The 12,359-nt window shown below is 41.5% G+C and overlaps 1 protein-coding gene across 4 annotated transcripts in view; it reads right to left on the bottom strand.

Moving 5' to 3' along the window:
- cobll1b (cordon-bleu WH2 repeat protein-like 1b) overlaps nucleotides 1-12,359 on the bottom strand; it is a 163,820-nt gene that overhangs the window by 124,453 nt on the left and 27,008 nt on the right. The window contains exon 1 of one of the 4 annotated variants that reach the window (XM_059966442.1): nucleotides 8,208-8,326. The exons of the other annotated variants lie outside the window; for them this stretch is intronic. The gene's annotated coding sequence lies outside the window, so the exon portion shown is untranslated. Of the gene's footprint in view, nucleotides 1-8,207; nucleotides 8,327-12,359 lie in introns of those variants that run through there. 4 annotated transcript variants of the gene reach the window in all.

Below are 12,359 nucleotides of genomic sequence, written 5' to 3'. Positions count from 1 at the left end.
GGCAGGGTCCACTGACCCTAGATAGATTCCAGGAGTCCATGAACTTCGATGGGAAAAAAATTGCAACTTCATTTTCACTAACCACTAACTGAAATTTAGCATTTTCTTCAGCGATGAACGTAGGCAACAAACCACAGTGGTATTAGCAGTACCTGTGATCTTGTCACCAATAGAAATCACAAATATTTTCTTATCACATCACAGTTGTTACAAATTTCTCAAAATATTGTTTATGGCACACTCATCGCGATTTGTTATTTAATGCTTTAATAAAGAAACACATTACTATAACAAAAAAATATTTTTATATATTATAAGCGTATTTCGATATAATTGACTTCTTTTATAATACTATAACATTATTCTGAAAAGGGGTCCATAGGCATCACCGAACTGCGGTAGCAGTACAGTACAATACATAAAATTACCAGAGTACTGTGCAAAACTCTCAAGACGCCCTGGTTATACGTGTGCCTAAGATGTTTCCACTGTACTGTCAGTAACCGTTGTGAATCAGCCTTGAGGCATTGTTCTCTTGGGCACAAGGCATTAAGAATTCAACACAGTCATTTGAATCCCAATGGTAAAAGTGGTTTGACACAAAGCAGACAGAGTGTTAAGTATATGAAACATCCCAAAAAACCATTAATGAAGAAAATAAGGTTATGCTTCTAAAAGGAAAGGTTACGGATATGTACAAAGCAGACTGAGGAGGATAACAAATCTTCAGGTTGAATCACAAACATGAGAAAATATGCAGATTCCCATCACAGGAATCCCATCACGTGATTTCCAAACATGGGTTTGAGGTCGGATTGTTCTAAACACTGAGCTGATTTGGAAAGGATGAGAACAGCTTCAGGCTGAGTGGCAAGGTCTAGGCCCAGAGTGTATGTATTGCTGCAGCAGGCCCAGTCCTAATGTCAGGCACAATCCATTGTTTGGACAACTTAAATTCAGTCCTAGATAGGCAGGGTGTTGGGACCGGAGGCGAGGGTCAGACCGATTTCGCGCTGAGGCTGTGAGATTGCCCCGGCTGCTGTGCTTCACAGCGATTTGCCCTGCTAATATGGTGAACTTGCTTTGTGGCTTCCTGTAAACAGACGAATCTCAAGGTTGTATAATTTGTAAATTCTTTGATAATAAATGTACTTTGAATCTTTAAGATGCTGGAAATCCAATGCAACGTACACGAAATGCTAGAGGAACTCAGCAGGTCAGGCAGCATCAATTGAAATGAATAAAAAGTCAACGCTTCAGGCTGAGACCCTTCTTCAGGACTGAAATGGAAGGGAGAAGGCGACAGAATAAAAAAGGACGGAGGGGAAAGAGGCTGGATGGAAGGTGGTAAATGCAGCCAGCTAGGCTGGAGAAGGAATCTGATTAGAGAGGACAGTGCACCATAGGAGAAAGGGAAGAGGAGGGATCCCAGGGGGAAAGTAATAGGCAGCTGAGAAGAGGTAAAAGGTCAGGGTGGATGATTTATTTCAAAAGGTTTTCTAAAACTGAACACAGCTTTACATTTTTAATCTGTCCATATTTCTCGAAGCCAAAAGTATCCTGCTGGTAACCACTCAGGTGCAGTAAAATCAGCTTCCTTCAGATCCCAGTCACAACAGCTCAGTGAGTTTTCAATCAATGATTTGTGGAGGCCTGGCACACCAACCTGATCCATGGTTGCTGATCTATGAATGAACTCCTGAGTGAGCGGATACTTGTGACTGGTAGTTAAATAGAAGGCCAAGTGTTCCAGGATATGTAGGTGGAACAGCAGTCCAATCTCAGATTCCAAACAACCGAGGAGTGATTCTAACTTCAAGTGCTTACTGTGCAGAGTTTGCCCGCTCTCTCCATCAGCATGTTTTTTTTTGAGGCGTTCCATTTCCTAGTGCATTCCAAAGACATTGTGCTAATAGAATATTGTAAATTACTTGGTTCCTTAAGGTTGTTGTAGCCAGGGCTGGTAAAAGGGACAAGTTCCCACTACCTATTAAATGCTCCCAATGGTGCTCCTCTCAAATAGAGACCCTCACCTGTGGCTTAGAATACGAAGCCCAAAGGAACCATTTCTACCGACAGGAGAAGGCAAAGGCGGGTTACTGTGCCTTAAAACCACATTGGGCAGATGGGGTTCCTCAGCCGTGGTTGGCAGCTCATCTAGAAGCAAAAATCTGATCTCAAGTCTCCGCTGCCTTGCAGCTATGCCCACTTATAGGAAAGGCTTCAGAACTAAACTATGAGGGAGAAATCCAGAGCTGGAGGCCCTAAGAGAGCCCTACATTGTTCAACGTTGACCTGGCCACTTCTGTGATGCTGCTGGTGCCAAACTATTGATCTGCTGCCATTCCTTTGGGTTCATCAGTTGTGTGGAGAGGGTGAGCTTGCTACATGGGCAACATATTGTACTGCCCAGGGTTGTGTACCTAGACAGTTAGGACACAAGGTCCATGGTCCACCCTGACCAACTGAGACCCTGAAAATTACTTCTTAGTGTTAATTAATAGTAAAAACGTCAAATGGGTCTTGGTGGACACATGAGAGAGGAAAAGCAAATACGAAGAGGGAATGGGACTTATGGGATTGTGTTCATGGGAGCTGGCATGTGCATTAAAAAAAAATTCAATTTGTTTGTTTTCGTTCTGTTGACTAATCCAAGGACATACTTCAATGTGACTAGTCAATCACCCTGCCCATGAAACAGAACTAACCATACTTTGATAATAAATATACTTTTAAGCCTTTTGAACCTCTAAAATCTCAGATTTTCCCCTCTCAAGAATTTATGAGGTAGGGTTTTAAACCTGGAATGTGTTTTTACATCATAAACTTACCTATATTAATTACATACAAAGCACTGAACCAACTTTTTTATCTGAGCAGCACAGGGAGCAGATAGCTTACCTCCAGAGAGGGAAATTGTTTTATGGCTGTTATCCTGACACAGTTTCAGGAACAATTCTGTATTGGTGTGATACGCTCAGCTGCGATACAATTCTGTATACCCTTCTGAATAACCAAGTTCTTCAAGAAGGATTTTGTGTTAGCAGGAAACAACTTAGCTTCTGCTCTGTGATTACCATGTTCTGATTTTTGCTGAATAGTTTTGTCTCTGAAAATATTCGGAAGTTCAGCATTGCACTTAAGTACTCTTGACTGATATCTCTGGGCAACAAATTTTTTCCAAAAGTGTTGCTTCCTCTCAATTTTTCTTTTTTGTTTACGATAGACAGCTTGAAACTGAACCAAAATATAATTTCAGACTACTTGTATCACATAGGAATTTGGAGAAACAAGAAATTAACTTTTACTGAATATAATGTGTTTAATTGCACCCTGGTGCTGACACTTTGCAATAGTTCAACTTAGCTGAAAGAATGCTTGTTGATGATTTCCATTTGTCCTCAGTGTCTGAGGTTCTCATCTAAGTGTCCAAAAATAATCAGCCAACCCTGATGGATTCCAGTGGCTCCGATATCATTTCTCCATGACCGCAATGTCCTGGTGAAACCTTTCACCATGCTCGTCACTGACAGCGCCAAAATTTGCAGGGAAGAAGTGAAAATAGCAATACAGAAAATAAATCTTTCGTGACATGTTGCACTTCATGTTTTGTATGCTTGAAGCTTGTTGTCAACCAGTTGCACGTAGTTTGGTGCTCTGTAGTTGCTAAGAAAAATTTCAAAAACATCCTTAAATGCCTTCCACTCAATTTTCTCCAATCCTACTAGAGGTTCTTCAAATTGCCTGTTTGATTTGCGGATCAACAAAAATGCCTCCCTTAATTATGGCATCAGTTATTCTGACCTGAAGCAACAAATATGGGCAATTACAAAAAAATTTAAATTTCAAGGGGATTTTCATGATCAGCAGCCATAAGATACACCCAAAAGTATTCAAGAAACAAGATCTTTACTGTCTGGTACATTTGATGAAAACATCTGTGCCAGTCAAAAGAGTTAACGCAGTCCAATCCCATTTTTCTGCACTAAATTCATAGCTCAGTAGCTCATTGCTCTTGGAGTACTCATCCAACTACTTTGGATATTCTCCATCCTTAAGGCAGCAAGTTCCTGGAATAGATTCAACATTCAGTGACATGACAATTGCTCCAATTCTTCTCAACCTCTTTTTTTGCCACATATCCTTAACCATTGATTCTCTTGATTAAAGATCTCTGTCACCTGAGAATATATTCAAGAATTTGACCTCTATAACATTCTCAGGCAAGAGATTCCAAAGATTTACAAACTGTTAAGATAAGAATTGGGGCTGGCACTTTAGTGTAGCAGTTAGCACAACGCTTTACGGTCCCAACGACCTAGGTTCAATTCCCGTCACTGTCTGTAAGCAGTTTGTACATTCTCCCTGTGACTGCGTGGGTTTCCTCTGACAATTCAAAGGCGTACCAGTTCATAAGTTAATTGGTCATTGTAAATTGTCCCATGATTAGGTTTCAATCAGGGATTGATGGACAGCGTGGCTCAAAAGTGTTGGAAGGGCCTGTTCCACACTGTATCTCAATAAATATCCAGAATAACATCTCCACCTCACTGACAGTCAACACTGGCGCACCTCAGGAATGTGTGCTTAGCCCACTGCTCTACTCTCTTTACACCCATGACTGTATGACTACGCACAGCTCAAATGCCATCTATAAATTTGCTGATGATACAGCCATTGTGACCAGAATTTCAGATGGTGACAAGAAGGTGAACAGAAGTAAGATATACCAGGTAGCTGAGTGGTGTCACAGCAACAACCTTGCACTCAATGGCATTAAGACCCAAGAACTGACTGATTCAGAAAGGCTAGGATAAGGGAACCAGTCCTCAGAGGAATCAAAGTGGAAAGAGTGAGCAATTTCAAGTCCCTAGGTGTCAGTATCTTTCTGGGTCTAACCTGGACTCAACAAATTGATACAGCTACAAAGAAGGAAAAACAGTGGCTATATTGATGGGAGTACTTGGTGACACAGGACAAGATAGGACAAAGTCAGCAGGGTTTCCTAAAGAGGAAATCTTGCCTGACAAACCTGTTAGAATTCTTTGTGGAGATTACAAGTAGGATAGATAATCGTGATGCAGTGGATGTTGTATATTTGAACTTTCTGAAGGCCTTTGACAAAATGTCACACTCGAGGCTGCGTACTAAGTTAAGAGCTCATGGTATTATAGAAAAGTTCCTGGCATGGTTACAGCGTGTTTAGTAGGGGACAGTGTGGGGAAAAAAAGGATCCTTTTCTGGTTAGTTGCCAGTGACTAGTGGTGTTCCACAGGGGTTGGTGTTGGGACCACTTCTTTTGATGTTGTACTTCAATGATTTATATGTTGGAACAGATGGGTCTGTTGGCAAATTTTCAGATGTTATTAAGATTGGTGGAGGGGCAGGTAGTGTTGAGGAAATAGGTGGGCCGCAGAAAGACAGATAGGAAAATGGGCAAGAAAGTGGTAAATGACATACAATGTTGGGAGATGCATGTTCATGCACTTTGGTAGAAATAAATGTGCAGACTATTTTCTAACCAGGGAGAAAATCCAATAATCTGAGATGCAAAGGGACTTGGGAGTCCTTGTGCAGAACACCCTGAAGGTTAACTTACAGGTTGAGTCAGTGGTGAGGAAGGCAAATGCAATGTTTGCATTCATTTCAAGAGTCTAGAATATAAGAGCAGGGAGGTGATGCTGAGGTTTTATAAGGCACTGGTGAGGCCTAGCCTTGCATATCATTAATAGTTTTTGGCTTCTCATCTAAGAAAAGATGTGCAGGCATTGGAGAGGGTTCAGAGAAGGTTCACAAGGATGATTCCAGAAATGAAAGGGCTATCGTACGACGAATGTTTGATGGCTCCGGGTCTGTACTTGCTGGAATTTAGAAGGATGAAGGGGGATCTCATTGAAACTTTTCGAATGTTGAAAGGCGTAGATAGAGTAGATGTGGAAAGGATGTTTCTCACAGTGGGGGAATCTAGAACAAGAGGAGGACAGTTTCAGGATAGAGGGGGATCCATTTAAAACAGATGCGGAGAAATTTCTTTAACCAGAAGGTGGTGGATTTGTTGAATTTATTAACACAGGCAGCAGTGGAGACCAGGCTGTTGGGTGTATTTAAGGCAGAGATTGATAGGTTCTTGATTGGACACGGCATGAAAGCTTATGGGGCAAAGGCCAGGGAGTGGGGCTGAGGAGGGAAAAATTGATCAGCCATGATTCAATGGTGGAGCAGATTCGATGGGCCAAATGGCCTAATTCTGCTCCTATGCCATATGGTCTTATTTCATTGGAGTTTGAGGAGATGTCAAAGACACTTGCAAACTTTTACAGATGTACCGTGGCTAGCATTCTGACTGACTGCATCACTATCTGGTATGGGGGTGGGTGTGGGGGCTATTGCACAGGACCGAAGTAAGCTACAGAGAGTTGTAAACATTTATTCTGAGACTATGCACTCTAGTTCCTACACAATTCCTTGAAGGAATCGGAAGTTTCAATGAGATCACTTCTCATTTTTCTTCACTCCAGTCAGCGCAGACACAACTTGTTTAACACTTTTTCATCAAACAACCGCTGCATGCACCATAAACCATCTCTGAAACACTGCTGGCAATAAAAAAAATCATCAGAAACAAGGGTAGCAAATTGTTCACTGTATTGTACATTTGGTGTCCTTAGTGCCTTGTAGTTACATTAATAACCCCTACTTTAATACTCAAACATCACTAAAACAAGCATCACCCTGCCTGTTGCAGCTTTGTGCTTCATGTATGACCCCAATAATCCCCCTGAGCTGCAACTTCCTGTATTTTCCCCCATTTAAATAATATCATTCTTCATTCTCACATTTCCCCACATTTTATCCCAACTGCCAGACCTTTCCCACTCATTAACCCATCAATATCCTCCTGTAACTTGCTCATCTTCCCACCTGCATTTGTATCAGCCACAAATTAAGTTACCGTACATTCAGTTCCTCTCACTAAACCACGAGTGTACATTGTGAACAGTCTTGGTGCCAAACCCACTTACTGCTGTCACTGCTGCGAAAATGACCCTTTCTACTTAATCACTATTCCGTGGTATGACCTCCAATCACCTTTCACTGTCTGTAAATGTTCACCTTCAAATCAATAAAACTTGCTTCATTAGGTGTGCTTGCTGACTACCTTATAGTAGTTACCAAACAAATTCCATCAAGTTTGCAACAATATTGCTTGAAAATAAATTTGAAAAGTAAGAATTTCAGGTTGTGTACTGTACACATTCTCTGATATTAAACTGAATCACGTGTACAGTACTGTGCACATGTGTAGAGCTAGGCCGCCCAAGACCTTTGCTCAGTGCTGTGTTTGCCAATGTGGTGGAGAGGAGACAAAGTTTGTAAATCTGATGGGAGCAAAGGATGTGGGGAATGGCAAGGGTGGAACACCATGGGAGAGATTTTGGACAGGTGGCAAAGAAGTGACAAGGGCATGGGTGCAGAAAGATACTGGGCCCAGAGGAACGCAGTTTTGTTTAGCTGTCTGCATGTGAATGCCTGAATGACAATTAAACTTGAACTTGTACTACTATCCCTGGTGGGGCATTCCACACAGTGTAAAGAACTTACCTCTTGCCAGTCCCCCCTCAATATACTTTCCATCAAGCACGTAAAATTATGCCCCTTTGTATTAGTTATTTTCACCCTGGGAAAAAGTCTCTGACTATCCATTCCACCCAGATTTCTTATCATTTTACACACTTCTATCAAGTCACCTCTCATCCTTTTTTGCTCCAAGGAAAGAAGCCCCAGCTCGCTTAACCTAGCTTCATATGACATGCCCCCTAGTCCAGGCTGCATCCTGGTAAATCTCTTCTGCACCTTCTCTAAAGCTTTCACATCCTTTCTATAATGAGACAACCAGAACTGTATAGAATATTCCAAATGTGGTCTAACCAGGGTTATATACAGTTGCAGGGTTGTAGTGGTAGAGGCAGACACAACAGACTTTAGGAAGGGCTGGGGCTGTGTAAGAGGAAAAAGTTAGATAGATCATGAAGTAGGCCAATATCGTGGGCCAAGGGGTCCAAACTCTGCTGTTCTATATTTTACTTTTTTGGACTTAGCAAGCCTGAAGTGCAAAGATTCTACCATTCAATTGATGTTTGGTTACTTCTGCACATTAACACCACAACTGGACAAAGTCGGAGACAGTTTTAAAAAAAAGTACTTACAATTTTGCCCTTATCTTCTGTGAACTTTGTTTCCTGTTAAATATTAACGTATTTATCTTCAGCTCAAAGTTCTCTTGTTTGACCAAAAATAAATAGTTAACTACTGGCAAGTTATTCTGGACGTTAGCTGTGGAAAGTATTTTATCTTTGGGCATTATTCAGTCAAAAATATGCAGAGGTACACTGCACCCACCAGTCAATGAGATCAAAGATATTAATCAAAGGGATTAATTTAAATGAAAAAAACTTGTGGCTCCCTACTGGAGTTGCTACCGGAATGGAAGACAAAAGTCGGTTTCATGGCATAAAATGAAAGCTTCACTGCACAGCGCAAATCACACTTGGGGAAGTATAAAGAAGACCAGGAAAGAAATCAGCTAATACTTCCTATGTGCTCCTGCAACTGGAAGTGGCAGTTTCCATTTTAATCAAACCATGCCCTGTCGGGCTAACGATTTCAAAATAAAAATAGAAATGGAAATAAAAATAGAAAAAGGTCGGAAAATCTTAGCAGATCAGATAGCATCTGTGGAAAGTTATGCTTCAGCTAAGCAAGGGCAGAGGAGATTTAGCTAATTATTCTAAGAGCAAAATCAAATTTTGCAGCACATTCACACCAAATACAATGTAATTTTTAAACACAAAGTACTCTGCAGATGCTGTGGTCAAAGCAACACATACAAACAAGCTGGAGGAACTCAGCAGGTCTTCAACTCTGCTTCATATTCCCTTTCAGATATGTCCAGACATGGCCTCTTCTACTGCCACGATGAGGTCAAACTTAGGTTGGAGGAGCAACACCTCATATACCGTCTGGGCAGTCTCCAGCCCCTTGGAATGAACATTGAATTCTCCAACTTCCAGAAATTCCCTCCCTACCCCTTCCCCCAACCCACTTTCACTCCACCTCCTCCTCCAGCTGCCTGTCACCTCTCTCATGATTCTGCCTTTGTCTACTACCCATAGTGCTTTCCCCTTACATTCCTTCTTCACCTCTCCTGCCTATCCCCTCCCTGCTTCTCCTCCCCCACCCCTTGATCTTTCCCCTGATTGGTTTTTCACCTGGCACCTTCCACTCTTCCCCCCCACCTTCTTTATAGGGCCCCTGCCTCTCCTTCTTCAGTCCTGACGAAGGGTCTCGGCCCGAAACGTTGCTTTTACTTTCAGAAACAGAATAAGTTACAAGTAAACTCTTCTCGGGCTTCCAGCCAGGTACAGGTATCGATTTTAAACGACATTTCAATGACAAACTCTGCCAACTTCATCAAGGATGATGCCTGGGTATGTCTAGTCTGGTGGTATTTATATCCAAAATCCAGAGTAGATTATCACTGTTCTGTTTTATGAAATTTGTCGTGTTTTTTCCAGGAACAGTACAGTGCGAAGAAATAAAGTTACTAATAGTTACAAGTTTACTAAGTATTGCAAAAAATACAAGAAGAAATAGCAAAGTGATGTAGATGGATTCACGGACCATTCAGAAATTAAAATGGCAGAGGGGAGGATGCTCCCTCTGAATTACTGGGTGGGTTCTTCAGGCTCCTGTTCCCCTTCCTGATGATAGTATCAAAAATCAAGGAATGCCTGGGTGGTGAGAGTCTTTAGAGTTGGATGGATTTCTGATATAAAATGTTTTAGAAATTCTCTGTGTTCCTTAACCGGAAATATTCTTTAGTTAGTTCCCTAAGGTGCACTTGACTCAGTAATCATAATGTCTTTGCTTCTTCAAAAGAGAGGGATCCAGATTCTAAAACTGTTATTCAAGCACAAACGATAGTAATGCAGGTCATACAACTTTTAATCAATATTCAGTTGAACTATTACATTTTAGATCAAATCTCCAGCATTAAAATCTGTAAGACTCCATGGACTCCCAGGAATAAAATAAAGGTAAATATGAGAAAACTAAAGTGACTTCAGCTTAGGACACAACTTAATTTCCTGCAGACTGTGCTTTTCACTCTTTTTCTTGCCATTTGCACGATCTGTATTTTTTTTAAAGCGTAGGGAGTTTGATATTTTCTTTGAACGGGTTCCAAGGTGTTTCTTTGTCTCCTGGCTGTCTGTGGGAAGGTGAATCTTAGGGTTGTGTACTGCATGCATACTCTGATGACAAGCATACTTCGAATTTGAATCATGAACAAGTTTGGGTACTTGGAAACTTGGGGGTATTTTCAAAGTTACTTGTAGCCTGTCCATCTAGTTTTTCTACCTTTTTTTTCCTTTTTTTTGCTCCAGGATAAATCTAGACACTGTTTAGTGACACAACACTGAATGGCCTTGGCAGGAAGGCGTGAGAAAGTAAAATAAAATTTGACGTCTCGGACTATTGCTATCGGCACTTGGAATCTCAGGATTTGGTATCATCAGGATTAATGTCTGTAAATGGTAAAAGCACTTTGTTGCAATACTGTCACCATTTTGTAAGGCTGAACCAAAAAACTGAACATAGGACTTGACTCAGTTTTACGTTTTAACCCATCATGACATCTGACAGGTACACTGACACGATCTCTCTCACATTTTTTTAATCCTTAAAGCTTATCTTAATATGGACTTCTTTTGCATGCAAAGTAAAGATTAATCTTGGAAATCTATTCATTTCCATAGATGCTGTGATGCTGCCTCGCCTGTTGAGTTCATGGGGGGGGGGGTGGAGGGCGGGTGTGTGTGTGTGTGTGTGTGTGTGTGTGTGTGTGTGTGTGTGTGTGTGTGTGTGTGTGTGTGTGTGTGAGAGAGAGAGAGAGAGAGAGAGAGTGAGTGTGTGAGAGGGAGAGAGTGTGTGTGTGTGAGTGTGTTGATTTCCTGTAGAATGTCCTGCGCTCATGGTTTTCTGCACTGCACTCACGAATGCCTAAGCTATTGTCTTATGTATCTGAGTGCAGTGGAGTGTTCCTTCTGTTCTCTGAATTAGCTCTGACCAGGATGCAGATAACTATCTCACCAAACTCAGATTTTTTTTCCCCTCCGGGATTCTCCATATGAAAGGGAGACCACTATGAATAGACCACAACCAATGATCTCACTTTCAAGGACTCATCATCTCATGTTCCTGTTATTTATTTATACTTACATTTGCACAGTTTGTTATCTTCGGCACTCTGTGTGTTCTTTCATTGATCCTGTTATAGTTATTATTCTATAGATATATTGAGTATGTCCATAAGAAAATGAATCTCAGGGTTGTATACAGTGATATATGTGTACTTTGAACTTTGAAAATACTACTTCCTCTCTGGATGACAGAACATGCTTTTGCCAACCATCCTAGTGCAATCTTTACAAATGCACCTGAAAAGATTATGGGTGTAGGATATCCGCACCAGCACAATAGGCAGATTGCAAGAGAGAGCTACGTTGAGACAGGGGTCAAATAAACTTGAATGCAAAACCCGCTCGTTTTCCAAATGCAGAGATGACAATAGAAGTCCGTAGAACAGACACAAGGTTTAACAGCTTCTATTTGGTACACACAAAGCAACCTGGCTCGCTGGTATTGTGAAGCACTGTGCCAACCACTAGACTAAAGTGCCACCCCTAATGATGATAATAATAAATAAGCAATAAATACTGAGAACACGAGACGAAAATTCTTCAAAAGAGAATCCAAAGGTTGTGGATGTAAAAGTGAAGAAGAATGTAAGGATACAGGACACGACACAGTTAATGCAGAAGCCAAGATCTGCATTGAAGGGAAAGAGATCCTGAATTAGGTAGCCTGAACTTGGAGTTGGTTTCTCCGTCCTTGCATGGTGTGCAAATGCCGCATCATCACATTTACCACAGGACCAACCATGTCCTGGATCTAACTGCCAAAGCCCTGCCTAGCATTAGAGACTTCATTATCATCATGTATGAATGATGTCAAATGATGTGGGGGGGGGGGGGGGGTGGATTATGGTCTTGCTCTTGGGGAATTTTTCTACGGAAGTGGTTTGCCATTGCCTTCTTCTCAGCCGTGTCTTTATAAAACGGGTGACCCCAGACATTGACAATACTCTTCAAAGATCGTTTCCCTAGCGTCAGTGGGCACATAACCAGGACTTGTGATGTGCACCAGCTGCTTATACGACCATCCACTCTGCTCCTATGATTTCACATGGAACCTGATCGGTGGAGGGAGGCTATACAGGTGCTAGATCTTGCTCAAGA

The sequence above is a fragment of the Hypanus sabinus genome, chromosome 4, assembly GCF_030144855.1.
Source record: "Hypanus sabinus isolate sHypSab1 chromosome 4, sHypSab1.hap1, whole genome shotgun sequence".
Taxonomy (NCBI): Eukaryota; Metazoa; Chordata; class Chondrichthyes; order Myliobatiformes; family Dasyatidae; genus Hypanus; species Hypanus sabinus.
The sequence above is the reverse complement of the archived record's forward strand: the minus strand, read 5'-3'. Positions and strand labels throughout refer to the sequence as shown.